The sequence below is a fragment of the Oncorhynchus kisutch genome, linkage group LG19 (assembly GCF_002021735.2).
Source record: "Oncorhynchus kisutch isolate 150728-3 linkage group LG19, Okis_V2, whole genome shotgun sequence".
NCBI lineage: Eukaryota > Metazoa > Chordata > Actinopteri > Salmoniformes > Salmonidae > Oncorhynchus > Oncorhynchus kisutch.
In genome coordinates this window covers 50213401-50234046 of record NC_034192.2, presented here as the reverse complement: position 1 = coordinate 50234046, position 20646 = coordinate 50213401, and the positions used below count along the sequence as shown (strand labels likewise).

The 20646-nt window shown below is 40.8% G+C and overlaps 1 protein-coding gene across 4 annotated transcripts in view; it reads left to right on the top strand.

Moving 5' to 3' along the window:
* Positions 1–20646, top strand: part of LOC109864935 (protocadherin-1) — a 372821-nt gene that overhangs the window by 214586 nt on the left and 137589 nt on the right. The window lies entirely within an intron of this gene.

Below are 20646 nucleotides of genomic sequence, written 5' to 3'. Positions count from 1 at the left end.
ACGATAGTAACAGGACCTCTGACAAGACATGATACATGTAGATAGACGATAGTAACAGGACCTCTGACAAGACATGATACATGTAGATAGACGATAGTAACAGGACCTCTGACAAGACATGATACATGTAGATAGACGATAGTAACAGGACCTCTGACAAGACATGACACATGTAGATAGACGATACTAACAGGACCTCTGACAAGACATGATACATGTAGATAGACGATAGTAACAGGACCTCTGACAAGACATGATACATGTAGATAGACGATAGTAACAGGACCTCTGACAAGACATGATACATGTAGATAGACGATAGTAACAGGACCTCTGACAAGACATGATACATGTAGATAGACGTTAGTAACAGGACCTCTGACAAGACATGATACATGTAGATAGACGATAGTAAAAGGACCTCTGACAAGACATGACATTGGTAGATAGACAATAGTAACAGGACCTCTGACAAGACATGACATTGGTAGATAGACAATAGAAAAAGGACCTCTGACAAGACATGACATTGGTAGATAGACGATAGTAACAGGACCTCTGACAAGACATGATACATGTAGATAGACGATAGTAAAAGGACCTCTGACAAGACATGATACATGTAGATAGACGATAGTAAAAGGACCTCTGACAAGACATGATACATGTAGATAGACGATAGTAAAAGGACCTCTGACAAGACATGATACATGTAGATAGACGATAGTAACAGGACCTCTGACAAGACATGATACATGTAGATAGACGATAGTAACAGGACCTCTGACAAGACATGATACATGTAGATAGACGATAGTAACAGGACCTCTGACAAGACATGGTAAATGTAGACAGACGATAGTAAAAGGACCTCAGCCAAGACATGACATTGGTAGATAGACGATAGTAACAGGACCTCTGACAAGACATGATACATGTAGATAGACGATAGTAAAAGGACCTCTGACAAGACATGATACATGTAGATAGACGATAGTAACAGGACCTCTGACAAGACATGACATTGGTAGACAGACGATACTAACAGGACCTCTGACAAGACATGATACATGTAGATAGACGATAGTAACAGGACCTCTGACAAGACATGGTAAATGTAGACAGACGATAGTAACAGGACCTCTGACAAGACATGATACATGTAGATAGACGATAGTAACAGGACCTCTGACAAGACATGGTAAATGTAGACAGACGATAGTAACAGGACCTCTGACAAGACATGATACATGTAGATAGACGATAGTAACAGGACCTCTGACAAGACATGGTAAATGTAGACAGACGATAGTAACAGGACCTCTGACAAGACATGATACATGTAGATAGACGATAGTAACAGGACCTCTGACAAGACATGATACATGTAGATAGACGATAGTAACAGGACCTCTGACAAGACATGGTAAATGTAGACAGACGATAGTAAAAGGACCTCAGCCAAGACATGACATTGGTAGATAGACGATAGTAACAGGACCTCTGACAAGACATGATACATGTAGATAGACGATAGTAAAAGGACCTCTGACAAGACATGATACATGTAGATAGACGATAGTAACAGGACCTCTGACAAGACATGACATTGGTAGACAGACGATACTAACAGGACCTCTGACAAGACATGATACATGTAGATAGACGATAGTAACAGGACCTCTGACAAGACATGGTAAATGTAGACAGACGATAGTAACAGGACCTCTGACAAGACATGATACATGTAGATAGACGATAGTAAAAGGACCTCTGACAAGACATGATACATGTAGATAGACGATAGTAACAGGACCTCTGAAAAGACATGACATTGGTAGATAGACGATAGTAAAAGGACCTCTGACAAGACATGATAAATGTAGATAGACGATAGTAAAAGGACCTCTGACAAGACATGATACATGTAGATAGACGATAGTAACAGGACCTCTGACAAGACATGACATTGGTAGATAGACGATAGTAACAGGACCTCTGACAAGACATGATAAATGTAGATAGACGATAGTAACAGGACCTCTGACAAGACATGACATTGGTAGATAGACGATAGTAAAAGGACCTCAGACAAGACATGACATTGGTAGATAGACGATAGTAACAGGACCTCTGACAAGACACGATACATGTAGATAGACGATAGTAAAAGGACCTCTGACAAGACATGATACATGTAGATAGACGATAGTAACAGGACCTCTGACAAGACATGATACATGTAGATAGACGATAGTAAAAGGACCTCTGACAAGACATGATACATGTAGATAGACGATAGTAAAAGGACCTCTGACAAGACATGATACATGTAGATAGACGATAGTAAAAGGACCTCTGACAAGACATGATACATGTAGATAGACGATAGTAACAGGACCTCTGACAAGACATGATACATGTAGATAGACGATAGTAAAATGACCTCTGACAAGACATGACATTGGTAGATAGACGATAGTAAAATGACCTCTGACAAGACATGACATTGGTAGACAGACGATACTAACAGGACCTCTGACAAGACATGATACATGTAGATAGACGATAGTAAAAGGACCTCAGACAAGACATGATACATGTAGATAGACGATAGTAACAGGACCTCTGACAAGACATGATACATGTAGATAGACGATAGTAAAAGGACCTCTGACAAGACATGACAATGGTAGACAGACAATAGTAAAAGGACCTCTGACAAGACATGACATTGGTAGATAGACGATAGTAACAGGACCTCTGACAAGACATGACATTGGTAGATAGACGATAGTAAAAGGACCTCTGACAAGACATGATACATGTAGATAGACGATAGTAAAAGGACCTCTGACAAGACATGATACATGTAGATAGACGATAGTAACAGGACCTCTGACAAGACATGACATTGGTAGACAGACGATAGTAAAAGGACCTCTGACAAGACATGACATTGGTAGACAGACGATACTAACAGGACCTCTGACAAGACATGATACATGTAGATAGACGATAGTAAAAGGACCTCAGACAAGACATGATACATGTAGATAGACGATAGTAACAGGACCTCTGACAAGACATGATACATGTAGATAGACGATAGTAAAAGGACCTCTGACAAGACATGATACATGTAGATAGACGATAGTAACAGGACCTCTGACAAGACATGACATTGGTAGACAGACGATAGTAAAAGGACCTCTGACAAGACATGACATTGGTAGATAGACGATAGTAAAAGGACCTCTGACAAGACATGACATTGGTAGATAGACAATAGTAACAGGACCTCTGACAAGACATGACATTGGTAGACAGACGATAGTAAAAGGACCTCTGACAAGACATGACATTGGTAGATAGACGATAGTAACAGGACCTCTGACAAGACATGACATTGGTAGACAGACGATACTAACAGGACCTCTGACAAGACATGATACATGTAGATAGACGATAGTAAAAGGACCTCTGACAAGACATGATACATGTAGATAGACGATAGTAACAGGACCTCTGACAAGACATGATACATGTAGATAGACGATAGTAAAAGGACCTCTGACAAGACATGACATTGGTAGATAGAAGATCGTAAAAGGACCTCTGACAAGACATGACATTGGTAGATAGACGATAGTAACAGGACCTCTGACAAGACATGACATTGGTAGATAGACGATAGTAAAAGGACCTCTGACAAGACATGATACATGTAGATAGACGATAGTAAAAAGGACCTCTGACAAGACATGATACATGTAGATAGACGATAGTAACAGGAACACTGACAAGACATGATACATGTAGATAGACGATAGTAAAAGGACCTCTGACAAGACATGATACATGTAGATAGACGATAGTAACAGGACCTCTGACAAGACATGATACATGTAGATAGACGATAGTAAAATGACCTCTGACAAGACATGACATTGGTAGATAGACGATAGTAAAAGGACCTCTGACAAGACATGACATTGGTAGACAGACGATACTAACAGGACCTCTGACAAGACATGATACATGTAGATAGACGATAGTAAAAGGACCTCAGACAAGACATGAACATGTAGATAGACGATAGTAACAGGACCTCTGACAAGACATGATACATGTAGATAGACGATAGTAAAAGGACCTCTGACAAGACATGACAATGGTAGACAGACAATAGTAAAAGGACCTCTGACAAGACATGACATTGGTAGATAGACGATAGTAACAGGACCTCTGACAAGACATGACATTGGTAGATAGACGATAGTAAAAGGACCTCTGACAAGACATGATACATGTAGATAGACGATAGTAAAAGGACCTCTGACAAGACATGATACATGTAGATAGACGATAGTAACAGGACCTCTGACAAGACATGACATTGGTAGACAGACGATAGTAAAAGGACCTCTGACAAGACATGACATTGGTAGATAGACGATAGTAAAAGGACCTCTGACAAGACATGACATTGGTAGATAGACAATAGTAACAGGACCTCTGACAAGACATGACATTGGTAGACAGACGATAGTAAAAGGACCTCTGACAAGACATGACATTGGTAGATAGACGATAGTAACAGGACCTCTGACAAGACATGACATTGGTAGATAGACGATACTAACAGGACCTCTGACAAGACATGACATTGGTAGACAGACGATACTAACAGGACCTCTGACAAGACATGATACATGTAGATAGACGATAGTAAAAAGGACCTCTGACAAGACATGACATTGGTAGACAGACGATACTAACAGGACCTCTGACAAGACATGATACATGTAGATAGACGATAGTAAAAGGACCTCTGACAAGACATGATACATGTAGATAGACGATAGTAAAAAGGACCTCTGACAAGACATGACATTGGTAGACAGACGATACTAACAGGACCTCTGACAAGACATGATACATGTAGATAGACGATAGTAACAGGACCTCTGACAAGACATGACATTGGTAGATAAACAATAGTAAAATAACCTCTGACAAGACATGACATTGGTCGATAGACGATAGTAAAAGGACCTCTGACAAGACATGATACATGTAGATAGACGATAGTAAAAGGACCTCTGACAAGACATGTTCCATGTAGATAGACGATAGTAACAGGACCTCTGACAAGACATGATACATGTAGATAGACGATAGTAAAAGGACCTCTGACAAGACATGACATTGGTAGATAGAAGATCGTAAAAGGACCTCTGACAAGACATGACATTGGTAGATAGACGATAGTAACAGGACCTCTGACAAGACATGACATTGGTAGACAGACGATACTAACAGGACCTCTGACAAGACATGATACATGTAGATAGACGATAGTAAAAAGGACCTCTGACAAGACATGACATTGGTAGACAGACGATACTAACAGGACCTCTGACAAGACATGATACATGTAGATAGACGATAGTAAAAAGGACCTCTGACAAGACATGATTATGGTAGATAGACGATAGTAAAAAGGACCTCTGACAAGACATGACATTGGTAGGTAGACGATAGTAAAAGGACCTCTGACAAGACATGATACATGTAGATAGATGATAGTAAAAGGACCTCTGACAAGACATGACATTGGTAGACAGACAATAGTAAAAGGACCTCTGACAAGACATGACATTGGTAGATAGACGATAGTAACAGGACCTCTGACAAGACATGACATTGGTAGATAGACGATAGTAAAAGGACCTCTGACAAGACATGATACATGTAGATAGACGATAGTAAAAAGGACCTCTGACAAGACATGATACATGTAGATAGACGATAGTAACAGGACCTCTGACAAGACATGACACATGTAGATAGACGATAGTAAAAGGACCTCTGACAAGACATGATACATGTAGATAGACGATAGTAAAAGGACCTCTGACAAGACATGACATTGGTAGACAGACGATAGTAACAGGACCTCTGACAAGACATGACATTGGTATATAGACGATACTAACAGGACCTCTGACAAGACATGACATTGGTAGATAGACGATACTAACAGGACCTCTGACAAGACATGACATTGGTAGACAGACGATACTAACAGGACCTCTGACAAGACATGATACATGTAGATAGACGATAGTAAAAGGACCTCTGACAAGACATGATACATGTAGATAGACGATAGTAACAGGACCTCTGACAAGACATGATACATGTAGATAGACGATAGTAAAAGGACCTCTGACAAGACATGATACATGTAGATAGACGATAGTAACAGGACCTCTGACAAGACATGATACATGTAGATAGACGATAGTAAAAGGACCTCTGACAAGACATGACATCGGTAGATAGAAGATCGTAAAAGGACCTCTGACAAGACATGACATTGGTAGATAGACGATAGTAACAGGACCTCTGACAAGACATGACATTGGTAGATAGACGATAGTAAAAGGACCTCTGACAAGACATGATACATGTAGATAGACGATAGTAAAAAGGACCTCTGACAAGACATGATACATGTAGATAGACGATAGTAACAGGAACACTGACAAGACATGATACATGTAGATAGACGATAGTAAAAGGACCTCTGACAAGACATGATACATGTAGATAGACGATAGTAACAGGACCTCTGACAAGACATGATACATGTAGATAGACGATAGTAAAATGACCTCTGACAAGACATGACATTGGTAGATAGACGATAGTAAAAGGACCTCTGACAAGACATGACATTGGTAGACAGACGATACTAACAGGACCTCTGACAAGACATGATACATGTAGATAGACGATAGTAAAAGGACCTCAGACAAGACATGAACATGTAGATAGACGATAGTAACAGGACCTCTGACAAGACATGATACATGTAGATAGACGATAGTAAAAGGACCTCTGACAAGACATGACAATGGTAGACAGACAATAGTAAAAGGACCTCTGACAAGACATGACATTGGTAGATAGACGATAGTAACAGGACCTCTGACAAGACATGACATTGGTAGATAGACGATAGTAAAAGGACCTCTGACAAGACATGATACATGTAGATAGACGATAGTAAAAGGACCTCTGACAAGACATGATACATGTAGATAGACGATAGTAACAGGACCTCTGACAAGACATGACATTGGTAGACAGACGATAGTAAAAGGACCTCTGACAAGACATGACATTGGTAGATAGACGATAGTAAAAGGACCTCTGACAAGACATGACATTGGTAGATAGACAATAGTAACAGGACCTCTGACAAGACATGACATTGGTAGACAGACGATAGTAAAAGGACCTCTGACAAGACATGACATTGGTAGATAGACGATAGTAACAGGACCTCTGACAAGACATGACATTGGTAGATAGACAATACTAACAGGACCTCTGACAAGACATGACATTGGTAGACAGACGATACTAACAGGACCTCTGACAAGACATGATACATGTAGATAGACGATAGTAAAAAGGACCTCTGACAAGACATGACATTGGTAGACAGACGATACTAACAGGACCTCTGACAAGACATGATACATGTAGATAGACGATAGTAAAAGGACCTCTGACAAGACATGTTCCATGTAGATAGACGATAGTAACAGGACCTCTGACAAGACATGATACATGTAGATAGACGATAGTAAAAGGACCTCTGACAAGACATGACATTGGTAGATAGAAGATCGTAAAAGGACCTCTGACAAGACATGACATTGGTAGATAGACGATAGTAACAGGACCTCTGACAAGACATGACATTGGTAGACAGACGATACTAACAGGACCTCTGACAAGACATGATACATGTAGATAGACGATAGTAAAAAGGACCTCTGACAAGACATGACATTGGTAGACAGACGATACTAACAGGACCTCTGACAAGACATGATACATGTAGATAGACGATAGTAAAAAGGACCTCTGACAAGACATGATATTGGTAGATAGACGATAGTAAAAAGGACCTCTGACAAGACATGACATTGGTAGGTAGACGATAGTAAAAGGACCTCTGACAAGACATGATACATGTAGATAGACGATAGTAAAAGGACCTCTGACAAGACATGACATTGGTAGACAGACAATAGTAAAAGGACCTCTGACAAGACATGACATTGGTAGATAGACGATAGTAACAGGACCTCTGACAAGACATGACATTGGTAGATAGACGATAGTAAAAGGACCTCTGACAAGACATGATACATGTAGATAGACGATAGTAAAAGGACCTCTGACAAGACATGACATTGGTAGACAGACGATAGTAACAGGACCTCTGACAAGACATGACATTGGTATATAGACGACAGTAACAGGACCTCTGACAAGACATGACATTGGTAGATAGACGATAGTAACAGGACATCTGACAAGACATGACATTGGTAGATAGACGATAGTAAAAGGACCTCTGACAAGACATGACATTGGTAGATAGACGATAGTAACAGGACATCTGACAAGACATGACATTGGTAGATAGACGATAGTAAAAGGATCTCTGACAAGACATGACACATGTAGATAGACGATAGTAACAGGACCTCTGACAAGACATGATACATGTAGATAGACGATAGTAACAGGACCTCTGACAAGACATGGTACATGTAGATAGACGATAGTAAAAGGACCTCTGACAAGACATGATACATGTAGATAGACGATAGTAAAAGGACCTCTGACAAGACATGATACATGTAGATAGACGATAGTAAAAGGACCTCTGACAAGACATGATACATGTAGATAGACGATAGTAAAAGGACCTCTGACAAGACATGATACATGTAGATAGACGATAGTAAAAGGACCTCTGACAAGACATGACATTGGTAGACAGACGATAGTAAAAGGACCTCTGACAAGACATGATACATGTAGATAGACGATAGTAAAAGGACCTCTGACAAGACATGATACATGTAGATAGACGATAGTAACAGGACCTCTGACAAGACATGATACATGTAGATAGACGATAGTAACAGGACCTCAGACAAGACATGATACATGTAGATAGACGATAGTAAAAGGACCTCTGACAAGACATGATACATGTAGATAGACGATAGTAACAGGACCTCTGACAAGACATGACATTGGTAGATAAACAATAGTAAAATAACCTCTGACAAGACATGACATTGGTCGATAGACGATAGTAAAAGGACCTCTGACAAGACATGACATTGGTCGATAGACGATAGTAAAATGACCTCTGACAAGACATGATATATGTAGATAGACGATAGTCTAATGACCTCTGACAAGACATCTACAATAGTTATGGCATATAGTGGATAGTATAGTCCAATCAACAGTAAATTACTGACATGATGGTTGTTAAAATGAGCATGCCCTGTATCTATAGCTAGACTTTCTGTTTATAATTATTCATTTGATTTGATCTATATGTGGTAAGCCTTCAGCATATACTTCTAGTGCAATGTGTTATCCTTGAAATATCTCCCAATGCATTTTGCGAATGTATAGTTCCACACAATGAATGCAGACACCCCACCACACAGACACTCTCACACACTGTAAACATAAACACATGGGTAACACACATTGGTATCGTGAACAGAATGGAGGAGAGAAAGAGAGAGAGAGTGACTGGTAAATTTGTGTGTGTATCAGACTCACACAGCCAGTGTAACGGCAAGAGAAGACGATCCCTGGCCCAAATGGCAAAGCTGTCCTTACCCATCAGAGAGTACTGTGGGCCGCAGGGAGGGGAAACAGGGAGACTCTTTCTCGCTCTCTCTCGCTTTCCTCCTCTCTCTCTTTCTCTGTACCTGCGCTGGTAGCACGTATGCCATCTGTAAATACAATTACCCACGGCTGCACTCAGACGACCAGTGGCTAGAGCCACCACCCAGCCCAGCGAAAAGGTAAAAGGAGGAAAAAAGTGAGGGAAAAATTAAAGGAGGAAAATGTCTGTTCCCTGTTACATAGTAAATGAGGTCAGGGTGATGGTGGGTGGCAGAGGGAGGGAAGAGGTGGAGGAGGCACGAAGATTCCTCATGTTGAAGGGGTTTCAAGTTAGGAAGAAACTGGTGGGGGGGGGATCTTCCACTGGGATGGTCAAACTTGTTCTGGCTGCAGGTATTTTCCCAAGGAAGAGTGCACATCTGTTTGGGTCTGTTCGTGTGTATGTGTGTGTGACTGTGTGGTGTGCCTGTTCACTTGACCAGCAATTCCACACAGACTTATGGACGCACTGTCCTTACCAGCTGTGTGCTCTGCACAGAACCATAACTAGATATCTTTATATATGTATTTTGATGAGCTGATCTGCATACTGAACAAAGCTGCCGTGGAACCCCTTACTCACACAAGTATAAGCTCCCGGAAAGCATATTATCTAGTCGCTTATCCTGTGTGTCCCGCTGGCCCACCTGTCACTAGCCTAACAAAGACCCCGCAAGTGTAAATTGACCCTTACAGAGGTGGTCCGTCTTCAGCCGAGCGATTCCAGAACAGTCCCCGAACCAGCAGATCTCCCCCCGCACTGTATTGTGTTCCCGGATCACACGCCGGCACAATGGAGCTAAGAATAGGAGGCAGAGACGTTCAAATAAAAGCCCTCCCTCCCGCAGCATCGCCCCAGATGTCTATAACAGAGCCCATCCAGGAAGAAAAGGCCCCAGCTATAAATACACTCCATCTTTCCAACAGCCTTCTACTCAACATAGGCCATCTAATAGGAGCTATGACGGTTGTCTTAGAGCTATATGGTATCACTCAAATCACATCAAATTTGATTTTGTAGCATGCGCTGAATACAACCTTGCTGTGAAACGCCCTTAACCAACAATGCAGTTTCGAGCTCAAAGCAGAGTTAAGAAAATATTTACTAAATAAACTAAAGTAAGAAATTAAAGAAAAAGTAACACAATAACAATAACGAGTTCTTGCACAAGGGGTACGGTACCAAGTACAGGTTAGTCGAGGCAATCTGTACGGTACGGTGGGAGAGTAAGTGAATGGGTGCTAATGGGACTGAGGTTTGGGGTGAAGGAGGGAGGAAGTGGCTCTTTCCTGAATTTGTTTAAATTCCTCCTCTGCGGTGCATGTCTTGCTTCGTCAATGTTCCAACTTTATAGTAGGATGATAACACGACATTACTGTGGTATTATTTCAACACACACACACAAACACACACACGCGCGGGCGCGCACGCACACACGCACGCACACATACACACACACACGCGCACGCACGCACACACGCACACATACACACACACACACTCTTTCCCCCAAAGAGAACTGCATCCTCCTAGTAACACAGAGGCCAGGGCAATAGTTAAAGGAAAATATGTTGGTTATTGTTCCATTAGTCCATAGTCCAATAATGTTTTTTGCATGTCAGCAATCAAGTTTTCAAGATATTTAGTATATGCCTGGATATGACTGGATATGGATATGACTCATACCTGCTGTATTTCTGGATATGACTGGATATGGATATGACTCATACCTGCTGTATTTCTGGATATGACTGGATATGGATATGACTCATACCTGCTGTATTTCTGGATATGACTGATACCGGCTGTATTTCTGGATATGACTGATACCGGCTGTATTTCTGGATATGACTGATACCGGCTGTATTTCTGGATATGACTGATACCGGCTGTATTTCTGGATATGACTGGATATGGATATGACTCATACCTGCTGTATTTCTGGATATGACTCATACCTGCTGTATTTCTGGATATGACTGATACCGGCTGTATTTCTGGATATGACTGATACTTGCTGTATTTCTGGATATGACTGATACCGGCTGTATTTCTGGATATGACTGGATATGGATATGACTCATACCTGCTGTATTTCTGGATATGACTGATACCGGCTGTATTTCTGGATATGACTGATACCGGCTGTATTTCTAGACATGACTGGATATGGAAATGACTCATACCTGCTGTATTTCTGGATATGACTGATACCGGCTGTATTTCTGAATATGACTGATACCGGCTGTATTTATATATATGCATCATACCGGCTGTATTTATATATATGCCTCATACCGGCTGTATTTATATATATGCCTGACACCGGCTGTATTTCTGGATATGCATCATACCGGCTGTATTTATATATATGCATCATACTGGCTGTATTTATATATATATATGCCTCATACCGGCTGTATTTATATATATGCATCATACTGGCTGTATTTATATATATGCCTCACACCGGCTGTATTTATATATATATGCCTCATACCGGCTGTATTTCTGGATATGCATCATACCGGCTGTATTTATATATATATGCCTCATACCGGCTGTATTTATATATATGCCTCACACCGGCTGTATTTATATATATGCATCATACTGGCTGTATTTATATATATGCCTCACACCGGCTGTATTTATATATATGCATCATACCGGCTGTATTTATATATATGCCTCATACCGGCTGTATTTATATATATGCCTCACACCGGCTGTATTTATATATATGCATCATACCGGCTGTATTTATATATATGCCTCACACCGGCTGTATTTATATATATGCATCATACCGGCTGTATTTATATATATGCCTCATACCGACTGTATTTATATATATGCCTCATACCGGCTGTATTTATATATATGCATCATACCGGCTGTATTTATATATATGCCTCATACCGACTGTATTTATATATATGCATCATACCGGCTGTATTTATATATATGCATCATACCGGCTGTATTTATATATATGCCTCACACCGGCTGTATTATATATATGCATCATACCGGCTGTATTTATATATATGCCTCATACCGACTGTATTTATATATATGCCTCACACCGGCTGTATTTATATATATTATATATGCCTCACACCGGCTGTATTTATATATATGCCTCACACCGGCTGTATTTATATATATGCCTCATACCGGCTGTATTTATATATATGCATCATACCGGCTGTATTTATATATATGCCTCACACCGGCTGTATTTATATATATGCCTCACACCGGCTGTATTTATATATATGCCTCATACCGGCTGTATTTATATATATGCCTCACACCGGCTGTATTTATATATATGCCTCACACCGGCTGTATTTATATATATGCCTCATACCGGCTGTATTTATATATATGCATCATACCGGCTGTATTTCTGGATATGCCTCACACCGGCTGTATTTATATATATGCATCATACCGGCTGTATTTATATATATGCATCATACTGGCTGTATTTATATATATGCATCATACTGGCTGTATTTATATATATGCATCATACCGGCTGTATTTATATATATGCATCATACCGGCTGTATTTATATATATGCATCATACCGGCTGTATTTATATATATGCATCATACCGGCTGTATTTATATATATGCATCATACTGGCTGTATTTATATATATGCATCATACCGGCTGTATTTATATATATGCATCATACCGGCTGTATTTATATATATGCATCATACCGGCTGTATTTATATATATGCATCATACCGGCTGTATTTATATATATGCATCATACTGGCTGTATTTATATATATGCATCATACCGGCTGTATTTATATATATGCCTCATACCGACTGTATTTATATATATGCCTCACACCGGCTGTATTTATATATATGCCTCACACCGGCTGTATTTCTGGATATGCCTCACACCGGCTGTATTAATATATATGCATCATACCGGCTGTATTTATATATATGCCTCACACCGGCTGTATTTCTGGATATGCATCATACCGACTGTATTTCTGGATATGCATCATACCGGCTGTATTTATATATATGCATCATACCGGCTGTATTTCTGGATATGACTCATATCGGCTGTATTTGTATATATTCATCACACCGGCTGTATTTCTGGATATGCCTCACACCGGCTGTATTTATATATATGCCTCATACCGGCTGTATTTATATATATGCCTCACACCGGCTGTATTTCTGGATATGCCTCACACCGGCTGTATTTATATATATGCCTCACACCGGCTGTATTTCTGGATATGCCTCACACCGGCTGTATTTATATATATGCCTCACACCGGCCATATTTATATATATGCCTCACACCGGCTGTATTTATATATATGCCTCACACCGGCTGTATTTATACATATGCATCATACCGACTGTATTTCTGGATATGTATCATACCGGCTGTATTTATATATATGCCTCATACCGGCTGTATTTATATATATGCCTCATACCGGCTGTATTTATATATATGCATCATACCGGCTGTATTTATATATATGCATCATACTGGCTGTATTTATATATATGCATCATACTGGCTGTATTTATATATATGCATCACACCGGCTGTATATATATATATGCATCATACCGGCTGTATTTATATATATGCATCACACCGGCTGTATTTATATATATGCATCATACCGGCTGTATATATATATACAGTGCCTTGCGAAAGTATTCGGCCCCCTTGAACTTTGCGACCTTTTGCCACATTTCAGGTTTCAAACATAAAGATATAAAACTGTATTTTTTGGTGAAGAATCAACAACAAGTGGGACACAATCATGAAGTGGAACGACATTTATTGGATATTTTAAACTTTTTTAACAAATCAAAAACTGAAAAATTGGGCGTGCAAAATTATTCAGCCCCTTTACTTTCAGTGCAGCAAACTCTCTCCAGAAGTTCAGTGAGGATCTCTGAATGATCCAATGTTGACCTAAATGACTAATGATGATAAATACAATCCACCTGTGTGTAATCAAGTCTCCGTATAAACCGGCTGTATTTATATATATGCCTCATACCGGCTGTATTTATATATATATGCCTCATACCGGCTGTATTTATATATATATGCCTCACACCGGCTGTATTTATATATATGCATCATACCGGCTGTATTTATATATATGCCTCATACCGGCTGTATTTATATATATGCCTCATACCGGCTGTATTTATATATATGCATCATACCGGCTGTATTTCTGGATATGCATCATACCGACTGTATTTATATATATGCATCATACCGGCTGTATTTATATATATGCCTCATACCGGCTGTATTTATATATATGCCTCATACCGGCTGTATTTATATATATGCATCATACCGGCTGTATTTCTGGATATGCCTCACACCGGCTGTATTTATATATATGCATCATACCGGCTGTATTTATATATATGCCTCACACCGGCTGTATTTCTGGATATGCATCATACCGACTGTATTTCTGGATATGCATCATACCGGCTGTATTTATATATATGCATCATACCGGCTGTATTTCTGGATATGACTCATATCGGCTGTATTTCTGGATATGACTCATATCGGCTGTATTTGTATATATTCATCATACCGGCTGTATTTCTGGATATGACTCATATCGGCTGTATTTGTATATATTCATCATACCGGCTGTATTTACAGTGCGTTCGGAAAGTATTCAGACCCCTTGAATTTTTCCACATATTGTTGAGTTACAGTCCTATTCCAATTTTTTTTTGTTTTTATTATCTCATCAATCTATACAATACCCCATAATGACAAAGCAAAAACAGGTTTTTATATATTTTTGCAAATGTATTATAAAGAACAAACAGAAATACATAATTTAAATAAATATTCAGACCCTTTGACATGAGACTTGAAATTGAGCTCAGGTGCATCCTGTTTCCATTGATCATCCTTGAGATGTTTCTACAACTTGATTGGAGTCCACCTGTTGTACATTCAATTGATTGGACATGATTTGTAAAGGCACACACACCTGTCTATATGAGGCTCCACAGTTGACAGTGCATGCCAGAGCATAAACCAAGCCATGAGGTCAAAGGAATTGTCTGTAGTGCTCCGAGACCATCCCTGCCGTAAAGCATGGGGATGTTTTTCTGCATCAGGTACTGGGAGACTAGTCCGGATCGAGGGTATGATGACTGGAGCAAAGTACAAAGAGATCCTTGATGAAAACCTGCTCCAGTGTGCTCAGGACTTCAGACTAGGGTGGAGGTTTACCTTCTAACAGGACAACGAATCCAAGCACACAGCCAAGACAGTGCAAGGAATGGCTTCGGGGCAAGTCTTTGAATGTCCTTGAGTGGCCCAGCCAGAGCCCGGACTTGAAGCTGATCAAACATCTCTGGAAAGACCTGAAAATAGCTGTGCAGCGATGCTCCCCATCCAACCTGACAGAGCTTGAGAGGATCTGCAGAGAAGAATGGGAGAATCTTCCCAAATACAGGTGTGCCAAGCTTGTAGCGTCATACCCAAGGAGACTCAAGACTGTAATCGCTGCCAACGGTGCTTCAACAAAGTACTGAGTAAAGGGTCTGAATACTTATGTAAATGTGATATATCTGTGTTACATTTTCAATACATTTGCAAAAAAATTCTAACAAACTGTTTTTGCTTTGTCATTGTGGGTATTGTGTGTAGATTGATGAGGGGAGGGGGAACATACGAATCCATTTTAGAATAAGGCTGTGATGTAACAAAATGTGGAAAAAGTCAAGGAGTCTGAATACCTTCTGAATGCACTGTATGCATCATACCGGCTGAAAGTATTTGGAAAGTTATGTATTTGGAAAGTTATGTATTTTGAAAACTTGATATCCGTCATGCAAAACATTTTGGGACTATATCAACAATGGACTAATGACACAAATACCCCAAAATAATAGTTTCTCATTTGAGAGACCAGCCCAATAGCCAGCTAACAAGACCATCACTGTACAACACCCCCAACGTCCCTGGTCTGTGTCCAGACACTATCCACAGCCTCTTATTCGCCTCTATCTGGTAATCCAGCAGTCCCCGTATACATGGGTTCCTCTTGGCAAGATAATGGAGAGTAATTCCATTACCCCGGGCCTGGATCCCTTGTGTGTTTCCTGCAGACCCCCTCCTCGCCCTCCTAATGTGCTCATTTCCTCCTTCTAATAGGGCTGGGTGTCTGTGGAGCCCCTGGGAAAATGAGGGAGAAAGAGTACAGGTGTAGGATCTTAATTTGATGCCGAGGATTTTCCTGCACAACAGGAAACGCAAACCTATAGTGCATCCAAGGTCTAAAAAGGCTTCTAAAGATGTCCATTAATTATAATCCACATAATAATTCACATTTCCTGTTACTGTAGGATTATTTTCCAGCTGTAGCGAACTAGCTCAAATTAAGATCCTGCATCTGTAGGAGAGGAGAGGGAGGGAGAATGGGAGAGGGTGAAAGGCAATGTGGTTTGGTGCAATGAGATGGGGGGATAGAGAGAGAGTCTTCATGGAAAGGTAATAAAAAGAGGGAGAATGATGGGTGCTGTTGTCTCTATCATATAGGTCATCTCAGTGAGAGGAGGCTGGTTGGAGAAGCTATAGGAGGACGGGCTGATTGTAATGGCTGGAACGGAATAAATGGAACGATACCTAACACATCAAACAAATGGAAACCACATGTTTGACTTTTTTCCATTCTAGCCAATACAATGACCCCGTCCTCTTATAGCTCATCCCACCACCCTCCTCTGATCTCAGGGTAATGCTTTGTCCAATGGAAAAGCCATGTGTACAGTGTGAGGGTATAGAGCAGGGGTATTCAAGTCTTACCCGGCGAGGTCCGGACTACTGCTGATTTTCATTAATTTCACCCACCTGGTGTCCCAGGTCTAAATTAGTCCCTGATTACAGGGGAACGATGGGGAGAAAAAAGCAGTGGAACTGGCTTCGAGGTCCAGAGTTGAATGAGTGTAGAGTGTTACAGAGCTATAGGGGGATATGGCTATCAGGAAGCTGTTTGCTTGGGATTATAACTCCAATCCAAGAAAATCATTACTAGTGTTCAGAAACAACTTCTAGGGATGTGATACGATGATGATGGTGATGATGATCACTATGATGATGATCACTATGATGATGGTGGTGATGATGCTGACCACTATGATGATGATGATGATGATCACTACGATGATGGTGGTGATGATGATAATCACTATAATGATGGTGGTGATGATGATGATCACTATGATGATGATGCTGATGGTGATGATGATCACTATGATGATGGTGATTATGTGATGATCACAATGATGATGGTGGTGATGAGGATCACTATGATTATGATGGTGGTGGTGGTGATGATGATGATCACTATGATGATGGTGGTGATGATGATGGTGGTGATGATGAACACTATTATGGTGATGATGATCATCATTATGATGGTGGTTATGATGATGATCACTATGATAATGGTGATCACTATTATGATGAGGATCACTATGATGATGAGGATGATAGTGATCACTATGATGATGATGATGATGATGGTGGTGATGATGATGATGATGATGGTCACTGTGATGGTGGTGATGATGATCACTATGATGATGGTGGTGATGATGATCACTATGATGATGATGATCACTATGATGATGATCATTATGATGATGGTGGTAATGATGATGATGATGATGATCAATATGATGATGGTGGAACCAGGCTATGTGGGGTGGCCAGTCCTCTTCTGGCTGTGCTGGGTGGAGATTATATAACAGAACATGGCCAAGATATTCAAATGTTCATAAATGACCAGCATGTTCGAATAATAAGAAGGCAGAACAGTTGAAACTGGAGCAGCAGCACGGCCAGGTGGACTGGGGACAGCAAGGAGTCATCATGTCAGGTAGTCCAAACTGAAAGGCATTCAACAACATGTTGCTGTAACCTTGGATGAAGGCCAAAGGCATGTGGGAGTCTTTGAGTAGTGCTATCTGAGTGGCATTGGCCTCCATCAGAACATGGGAGTAGGTCTTCATATCAGGGTGTCCAGGTGATGATGATGGTGGTGGTGGTGATGATCACGATGACGATGATGATGGTGGTGATGATGATAGTGATCACTATGATGATGATGTGATGATGATCACTATGATGATGGTGATGAATGATCACTATGATGATGATGATGATCACTATGATGAGGGTGGTGATGATGGTAGTGAGTATTATGATGATGATGATGGTGGTGATGATGATTATTATCACATTGATGATGGTGATGATGATGGTCACTGATGATGCTGATGATGATAATGATCACTATGATGATGCTGATCATGATGGTGATGATGATGATGGTGGTGATGATGATGATTCATATGAACCACTTTTTCTTCACTTTGACAATGATGATGAGTATGGTGGTGGTGATGATGCTGATGCTGATGCTGATGCTGCTGCTGCTGCTGCTGCTGCTGCTGCTGATGATGATGATGATGATGATGATGATGATGATGATGGTGATGATGATGATGAATATGGTGATGATATGAACCATTATTTCTTCACTTTGACAATGATGATGAGAATGGTGGTGTTGGTGGTGATGATGGTGATGATGATGATGAATATGGTGGTGATGATGATATGAACCACTATTTCTTCACTTAGACAATGATGACGAGTATGATTATCATGGTGATTGTTCAACACCCCTTCACTTCCTGTGGGCCATGCTTAAAAAACATTTACATCTCCATCTCCAGTACAACATGGAGCGTCTGCCCTGCTCTCTCAATCACATCAGATCTCAATCTTCCCCAGCATCAAGTAGAAATGCATTGAGAGCAGGCAGGGAAGAGGGCAAACCGCCATTCAGATAATTACGTTACATTTGGGAGTAGCTTCATGCATTATCGAAGGGGAGGGCTGGCTGCTGAGTGTCTGTCTGGGCCGCTGTGGTGGTTAGGGATGATTATAAGGCTGCTCAGCAGTCCCCTGTTGGTATGGAGACGATTGCAGCCCTGTTTTGCGACGTGGGGTGGAGAGTCTGTGTGTGTGAGAACTACGATAGTGCAGATGGTCCTCAGCGATATGCATAGCCATTCTTTCAGACACACTATCCTCATCCCTCAGGCACTGTAAGGTATTGCCACGAAAGAGAGAGAGAGAAAGAGACAGAGAGAAAGAGAACTGCACCGTAGTAGGAAGAGGATCACAGACACTGCTGGGTTTCTGACTGGCGGGAGGGGCTGAGAAGGAAAAAAGTGGACGGGGAGAGGAACAGAGAGACCAATTATTTTCTTTATATTCAGTTGATGGGCAATGCTTTTGACATGCATCTGTGCATATGCACGTGTGTGTGTGTGTGTGTGCACGTGTGTGTGTGTGTGTGCACGTGTGTGTGTGTGTGTGTGTGTGTGTGTGTGTGTGTGTGTGTGTGTGTGTGTGTGTGTGTGTGTGTGCGTGTGTGTGTGTGCGTGTGTGTGTGTGTGTGCGTGTGTGTGTGTGTTGTAATCATACAGTATACCAGCCCATCCCTATCTCAAAGCCCTGCCCCTCTCTCCCAAGCCTCAGCCTTATCTCACGATTGCATCAGCCATACAATAATGGGTCAGAAAACATATGCACACAAACAAACATGTGTACATACAAATGATGTCTGAGGGAGAGAGACACAGGGAGAGAGAGATGGAGGAAGATAAGGGAAAACGTCTTAACCCTTTGAACATCTCTGCCATTCTCAGGGACTGTATCCGAGCACTACTTAAGCGTGTCTCGTGTGATGAGGACGTCACGTAAAATGCCC